The following is a 9,001-nucleotide window of genomic DNA, read 5'->3' as shown; positions in this document are numbered from 1 at the left end:
ACAGAAATGAAAATTCTATTGTTCTGCTAATAAAATTCTATTAATTCCATTCAATCTGGATGGAAATAGATGCTTATATTTGAATCCACAATTATGGGTTAACAATGGAGCCATGGTTCTACGATCAAAATTTAAAATACAGAATTCAGTAATTTATTTGATGAATGATTTTAAATAAAGCCTAAGTTGTTGCTCACTACTAGAGTTAAAATATCTTCAGATACACTCTTTATGAATGAAATTTATCAAGCTTGTAAAAATTGTTAAGCAACTGCCTTTCCCAGATTGCTGGTTCCCTCATTACTGAATTAAATAAATCTTCGACAGATGCTTAGTTTACATTTATAAGAGAATCATGTCATTTAACTTTTTGAAAATCATCTTTGACAGTTGATGGAGGTCCCACTAAGATACCCAAAATGATTCAGTTCCCAAAGCCATTTAAGATGGGTTTGGTAAGGGGCACCTGGGTGGCTCAGTTGGTTAAACATCGGCCTTCAGCTCAGGTCATGATCTCAGGGTCCTGGGATCAAGCCCTGCTTCAGGCTCTCTGCTCGGTAGAGAGCCTGCTTCTCCCCAGTCTCTGTGGCAACACCTCCTTGAGCTCTTTCTCTCTCTTTCTGTCAAATCAATTGAAGTCTTAAAATAAATAAACAAATAAATAAAAATAGGTAAGTAAGTAAATAAAATGTGTCAGGAAAGATATGGACTTCCCAGACTTGTGAGTTTTTTGTCCCTGGAATGAATCCCAAATACAATAAAACTTACCTTCACTGATCCTTTGTCATTTCTTCTTTCTGTTGGTGCTTTTGTTTCTGATATTGGCAAAGTTTGGATGGTCTGTCTTCCTCGTAGCCAATGTATCATTTAAACCATGTCCAAAGTTGTAAAAGCATATGTAAAACTCTCTATGCTCTATGTGCCTATAATTGAGAAGAAGCTTTTATCTCTCATCATATATTTTGTAAATATTTCCTATCTTGGAATGTTTTAATAAATTATACTATAAATCCTCCTTAAGGAGTACTGTTTTTATTGCTTTACTGACGATAATAGCTTATATATTTCAAACATAGAGAATGCAAACATTCTTAGAAAAAAAATCTAAAAATGTTTACTGATTACAATGTTCTAAATATTGAAGGGGAAAAAATATTCTCACAAAAACTGTCAGCTCAAAAGTACCTTTATGTAATAACCCATGTTTATATGAATAGGAATGAATCCCTGGGGAAATCCTGGAGTTTTTTTTTTTCCACGATGTACAATGGAGGAATGTATTTTGTAGGTTTTAAAATGAAAGTTGCTTTTATTTTCTTACAAGAGACTAAATAATCTGATTCTTAAACTCCTTATACTTATTTACTGACCAGATAAGCTAATATTATGTCCATATAATATTTACAAGGAAGAAAAATGTAAATGTGTTTTTAATAAAAATTGAATTATGATTCTGAAAATATTTTTCTCCAGCAAGGGTAATTATGTAATAAGCCAACTGAAATTTAATTTCCAAGATCCTTAGACAAATAGGCAAATTTGCATATTAATAGAATTAAATGATGAATAAATTTTAGATGCCTCTACGATTTTTAAGGGAGAATACTAAAACGTTGGTTACTAGGCATCACACATACAAGCTCTCCTCCACCACACATACACAAACATACCCACACGTGATATATCCACATATAGAATTTATATCTATTTTTCCCATAGTTATTATGTTATGAAATAGCTATATTTCTGGCCTACTCTATTGTTTTCTTTTTGCCTCTTAAACTGTGCCACTGCAAAGTTTGGGGCTGCAGTCTGTTGCCTACGTGCTTATGTTCTTGGCTGATCTCTGAAAGCCTGCATAGTAAAGACCGTTCTCAATTACCAAGCTCCTAGTAAAACAAGAGGTAGTTACTTTGATCACAAGTTCATTTAATGATTTAGATTTAGATTATATTAAGAGCCATGCAGAAATGAAGAGTATGTATGCAAAAACTGTGTCTTCCATAGAAAAAGAGAGTAGTTATCTAATGTCTTTTTACATATGTGAAAAGATGATGAAACTATGATTTGAATGGGTATGAGAGGTCGCAAGAAGTCAGTGGACAGCCTTTTGTTTGTCTTGGTTTATAATAATGGCAAGTGACGAGTCTGAGAAGACTACGTTGAAATTTTAGCAAATTGCCCAGTTTGGTAGGTTTATTCACAAAATGCTTCATGTCATAAATAAGATTAAAATTTTGTTTTCTCCTTGTTAATAATGATAAATTGGTCTTAGAATATCTAGTCTGCTCATAACAAGAGGTAGTGAAAATGTTTCTTTCCCCTTTCTGTATTTTTCCGGTGGACAGAGATTGTGTATCTCAGAGTAGCTTTCTAAGCTTGATGCTGACTTTTCTATAGCCTTGATTATTTAAAATAATCAAGTTTCTCACTTCTGAAAGAAGTAAGATTCCTTATGACTGATACATGCTATCTCTCAGAATTATAGGAGGCAAGCTACAGCTTTTCACTGTTTCCAGGACTTTACTGTATTATTTTAATCACATTAACTACTATCCTCTGACAACTCTCATGATTTTGGCTTTCTGAAATTAATCTCTAAATTACAAAAAGTCAAAATGTCTTTTACATTTAAATTACATTTAAGATTTCCAGGTGGAGAGTTTTTTACATGATTAAAAAAAAAGTGGGGACACCTGAGTGGCTCAGTGGGTTAAAGCCTCTGCCTTCAGCTCAGGTCATGATCTCAGGGTCCTGGGATCGAGCCGCGCATCGGACTCTCTGCTCAGCGGGGAGCCTGCCTCTCTGCCTACTTGTGATCTCTGTCTGTGTGTTAAATAAATAAAAATTTAAAAAAAAAAGTGGTATGCTAGAAATAATTTTTTGTATGCTTCATATTTCTTTCTTAACACAATGGACTGGCTTCCTGAAAAAAAAAAAAAAGCAATCCTATTAAAAGAGAAACTCAGTTTTCCTAAGGTTAACTATAACTCAGGTAAATTTTTATTAATGTAAGTTGTTCCAAGGCTGTGTGTTTTAGAGGAAACCCCTGAATATTTAGGAATGCCCTCACTGCTTATAAAATGTCTCTCTCTCAGGAGAAACACTAACAAAGTTTTTTTGAACCATTTATTGCATCTATGGTAGAGTCTATTTATTCCTTTCCATTCTTGACATTTTTGGTTCGTGTTGTAAATTACTCACAGGCATCTAGTCTTGTCACCTCTTAGTGATTTCTGCTCATCTCTCGCGTTTCCTGAAAACTTTGCTAAAAGACGGAGATTCAAAACGTGTTCTCTCACAAAGGGCTCAGACCTCAGGGATAGGACTAAAGCAGCTCGTGTATAAACTATTGTTACTTCAGGAAAAGACCGATGGGACAGACTTTTGAGCTGACACCGCACAGACAGATGTCAGAATCTGACTCCACAATTTCAAGACAGAATTTACGCAGATACAGAGGATTTCATGAAAGTTGACTAGAGATGCAGGACCTAGTAGAACAAAAAGCAGTTCAAGTAGGAATGAATAAAGGATTAAAAACAGTTCACTCCAGTTACTTGCTTAGAATATTGTTGGTATCTTGAAAGGTCTTTTCCCCCTACCCACCTTGTTAGATATTTAAAGAATCCTTTTTCCCCCTTCTTTATTTATATGTCATCTTTATTTAAGTCACTCAGAGTTCAGGAACGAATGTTTTTACTGATTTTCTTTTTGCTCTTAATGGCACTGTAGTTATTTAAATAGGACAACCAGAACTAGTCCACCTTTAAAAAAAATGGAATATAATTTGATGAATTAGTTGCTGAAATTGTTTGAATTTTCTGGCATGTCATATTTGAAGATAAGTTTTATGGGGCACCTGGGTGGCTCAATTGGTTAAGCGTCTGCCTTTGGCTCAGGTCATGATCCCAGGGTCCTGGGGTTGAGCCCTACGTCAGATTCCCGGCTTGGTGTGGAGCCTGCTTCTACCTCTCCCTCTACTGGCCCCCCTGCTTGCGTTTGCTCTTTCTCTGTCAAATAAATAGATAAAAAGATCTTTTAAAAAATACAATCCTAGTTCCCTTTCCAAAATCTTTAAATGGAAATCACCTTTATGGTCTTAGTAGTTAATTAACACTGTATGGATTTTGATTTGCCAACCATGTCACAAGGTGTGGTAACCAGCACCTTCTGCTGACACTAGGTATTTTTGTTTAAAAATCTCTGAAGATTTTTTTTTTTTAAATCATGGGGAGTGGTTCATTATTAGAGAAAAAAAAAATAAGTATCTGAAACTTGGAAATAAGAGAAGGATTATATTATGTCATTTCATGTTCTTGACTAACAAGCCAGTCTAAATATTATCTCATTTTCTATAGGTATTTATTTTTTAAAGACTTTATTTATTTGAGAGAGACAAATTGAGAGAATATAAGCAGGCAGGTGGGGCAGAGGGAAAGAGAGAAGCAGACTCCCTGCTCATCAGGGGGAGCCCCGTGCAGGACTTGATCCCAGGACCCTGGGATCATGACCTGAGCTGAAGGCAAACGCTCAACCAACTGAACCACCCAGGCACCCCTACACGTATGCATTTTATTTTATTATTTGTTATTGATATTTTTGGTATTATTGATATTATTGACAATTTACAGTTCTGTGAGGATAGAGGTTAATTTGTTGAAAACAGTGACAATCGAACAGGTTTTTGTCTGAGAGCCACATAAGTGAATTTTGTTGTGCGATCATGCAAATGGTTTCTGTGCGAGAAAAAAAACACAGTTCTAACTGTACTGCTCTATAGTACATCATTCAGTTTTACATGTAGTTTCATAGTCTTATTCCAATTTTCTTCTTTTCAGTAATTATACATACATCTGGATCTCCTCTACTTCTTTTAAAAAAAGACTACATTCTTTAAATAGTTTAGGTTCATAACAAAATTAGGAGGAAGGTACAGCTGTTCCCCAATATCCCCACCCCCACATATATGTAGCTTTCCCCATTATCAGCATCCCCCATCAGAGCGGTCCATTTTTTATAACTGTTAACCTTGATGCACCATTATCAATCAAAGTCCACAGTTTACATTAGGGTTCATTCGTGGTTTTGTACATTCTATAGGTTTGGACAAATTAATATTGACACGTGTCCGGCATTATAACATCAAGCAGATCACTGCCGTAACAAATCACTCCATGCTCCATTCATCCCTCAAGTCCCTACCCTAGGCAATCACTTACCATTTTACTGTCTCCAGATTTTTGGCTTTTCCAGCATGTCATATGGTTGGAATCATGCAGTATGAAGCTTTCATACAGTGCTTTCTTTTACTTCGTAATATGCATTTAAGTTTCTTCCATATCTTTTCGTGGCCTGGTAGCTCATTTCTTTATAGCACTAAATACTGTTCCATTGTCTGAATATAAAGCAGTTTACTTATCATTTTATCTACTGGAGGACATCTTGGTTATTTCCGAGTTTTGGCAATAGAGCTTCTATAAATACCCAAAGCTTTCATAAATATTCATTTGTAGGCTTTTGTGTGGACATAAGTTTTCAGTTCATTTGGGTAAATACCAAGGAGTACAATTGCTGGATTATATGGTGAAAATAGGTTTAGTTTTTAAGGAATCTCCAAACTGCCTTCCAAAGTGGTTATGCCATTTTGTAATTCCTGTTATGACTTCCTTTTGCTCCACTTCTGTGTCAGTGTTCTAGGTTTTGGCCATTCTGATAGGTGCACAGTGGTGGTGTCTTACTGTTGTTCTAATCTGCAATTCCCTGATGATATATGATGTGGGATCACTTTTCATACACTTGTTTGCCAACTTTATCTTGTTTGGTGAGGTGTCCATTTAGGGTCTTTGACACACTTTGTAACTGGTTTGTGTGTTTACCTATTGCTGGGTTTTAAGAGTTCTTTGTATATTTTATAGCTCTTTATCACATATGTCTTTTACAAATATTTTCTCCTAGTGTGTGCTGTCTTTTTATTCTCTTGATAACATCTTTCATGGAGCCCAAGTTTCTATTTTAATTTTATTGCAGTCTAGCTGTTCAATTCTTTCTTTCATGAACTGTGCCTTTGGAGTTCCATGTAAAACGTCATTACAAAACCCAAGGTTGTCTAAATTTTCTATTATGTTCTCTTAAAGGAGTTTTTCTAGTTTTGCATTCTGCATTTAGGTCTATGGCATATTTTGATTTCATCTTTTTGAAGGCTGTAATGCTGTGTCTACACTCACCATTTTTGCAGATAGATAGAGTTGTTCCAGTACGATTGCTGAAAACACAGTCTTTGCTTCATTGTATTGCCTTTGCTCCTTTGTCAAAAATCAGTTGATGTATTTATTTATGGGGGTCTACTTCTGGGCTAATTTATTTCATTGACCTTTTGTCTAATCTTTCACCAATAACATACTGTCTCCATTACTGTAGCTTCATAGCAAATTGAAGTCAGGTAGTATCAGTCCCCCAACCTTGTTCTTCTCCTTCAACATTGTGTTGGCTGTTCTGGGTCTTTAGACTCTCCATATAAACTTCATAACTGTTTTATTAATATTTATAAATAACTTGTTGGGATGTTGATTGAGACTGCATCTATCGACCAAGTTGGTAAGAACTGACATCTTGAAAATATTCAGATTTCTTATCCATGAATATGAACTACCCATTTAATTCAATTTTTATCAGTTTTTATAATTTTTCTCAAAAACTTCATATTTTGTTAGATTTATACCTAAACTTTCCATTTTGGGGGCTGCTAATTTAAATGATATTGTGTTTTTAATTTCAAGTTTGACTTGCTGATATATAGGAAAGCTAATGACTTTCTTATATTAACCTTTTATCCTACAAATTTATAATAACATTATAACTATCAGTTTATTTTTATCGATTCTTTCAGATTTTAACACTGATTGTCATATTATCTGTGAACAAAGACAGTTTAAGTTCTTCTTTCCTAATCCATACACCTTTTTCCTTTTCTTGTTTTATTAGTCTGTGTTTCCAATATGATGTTTCCAGTATGAGGGCAGTGATGATATTAGTAGGAAAGCTTTGAGTTTGTTATCATTATACATGATATAAGATATAGGTTTATTGTACGCATTCTTTATCAACTTGAGGAAATTCTCCTCTATTCCTAGTTGTTAAGAGTTTTTACCATGATTGGATATTGGACGTTGTCAAATGCTCCTCTGTATCTATTGATATGATCATGTGATTTTTCTTCTTTAGCCTGTTGATGTGATTAATTATATTAATTGACATAGTAAGAGTGAACCAAGCTTACATACTTAGGATAAATCCCACTTGGTCATAGTGTATAGTTATTTTTATACACTGCTGTATTGATTTGCTAATATTTTGTTAAGTATTTTTGCATCTATGCCCATGAGAGATATTGGTTTGTAGTTTTCCTGAAATGTCTTTGTTCAGTTTTGATATTCTGCCAATACTGACCTAAAGAAAAGAGTTACGGAGTATTACCTATTTCTATCTTCTGAAAGAGATTAGAGAAATGGTTTCTTTAATTCCTTGAACATTTAGTAGAATTCACTAGTGAACCCATCTGGTCCTGGTGCTTTCTCTTTAGCAAGATTATTAGTTACTCATTCTACTTCTTTAATAGATATAGGTTCATTTAGATTGTCTATTTTTTTATGTAGTAATGCTGTCCTTTTTAAACCAACTTCATCATCCTGCTGTTTCTCTATTTTTAAAAACATTTTAAAGATTTATCGATTTGAGAGAGAGCACAAACAGAGGGGAGAGGTAGAGGAAGAGGGAGAAATAGGCTCCCTGCTGAGCAGGGAGTCCAACTTGGGGCTCCGTCCCATGGCCCTGAGATCATGACCTGAGCAGAAAGCAGCCACTTAACCAACTGAGCCACACAGGGGCCCTGTTTCTCTCTCTAATAACTTGAAAACAGCTTTTATATCTTATGACTTAAAAATAATTAGTATCTTAGAAGGTTTTGTATGCTGATTTACCTGATTTAGGAGTAGTTCAACACCTCCTAAAAAATGCTAATTTGTTAGTGGAGTTTTGAAATGTATAAGGCATAGAGTGCCTGGGTGGCTTAGAGGGTTGGGCCTCTGCTTTCAGCTCAGGTTGTGCTCTGGGGGCCCTGGGATCAAGCCCTGCATCGGCCTCCTTGCTCAGTGCAAAATCTGCTTCTCCTCTCCCTTTGCCCCTCCCCCTGCTCATGCTCTCTGTCTCTGTCTCTCTCAAATAAAAAAAATCTTTAAAAAATTTTTAAAAAGAAATGTATAAGACATTAACTGAATATTTAAAATGAGAATAAACATTTTTTCAAATGTCTTTAAAGGAAATATTAAAATTTGATGGATTTATAAATAAGAAACAATTTTCTTAGTGAATTTAAAGCTTGAACAAGAATTTCTAAGTTTTTTTTTTATTCCTTTTTCACTTTACCATGGAGGGGCATTATTATCAGACCAAAAGAGAACCCAAAAAAGTCAAAAGGACTTCGTAGAATATAGGCCAAATAACTCTGGGGTTTGGTACACACTGAGACATTGTGAGCTAATTCTGCAATGAAATTCTCAACCACCTTTACCTTATTTACTGTCTGTCTTCCACGTTATCTTTCACCCTATGCTCTTCTCTCTCAAATGGCCAACCCTATGTCTGGGATAGCTAGTATATCTGCCTCCGAACACCCAATTGTCAATCATCACATAACACCCCAAAGCTAGTCAAACAAACTTTTTCTTAAACTCAGTCCCCAAGCTGTATAACAATCATGGCAAATATTACGTGTAAAGCAATAGATAAAAGGAGCAATGCAGGAGAAGTAGCAAGAGGGAAATGATAAAATCCCCTCTAAACCTACCCCCTAGCAGAACTGCCTTTTGCTTTCTCTGTCACGTGATATATATTTTTTAAAAATTTATTTGAAAGAGAGAGAGAGGGAGAGAATGCACAGGTGAGGGGGGGAGGGGCATACGGAGGGAGAGAGGGAGAGAGATTGAATCTCAAGCAGACTCCC

This window comes from Lontra canadensis, unplaced genomic scaffold (genome assembly GCF_010015895.1).
Source record: "Lontra canadensis isolate GAN:19392208 unplaced genomic scaffold, GSC_riverotter_1.0 scaffold39, whole genome shotgun sequence".
NCBI lineage: Eukaryota > Metazoa > Chordata > Mammalia > Carnivora > Mustelidae > Lontra > Lontra canadensis.
Note: the sequence above shows the minus strand (reverse complement) of the source record.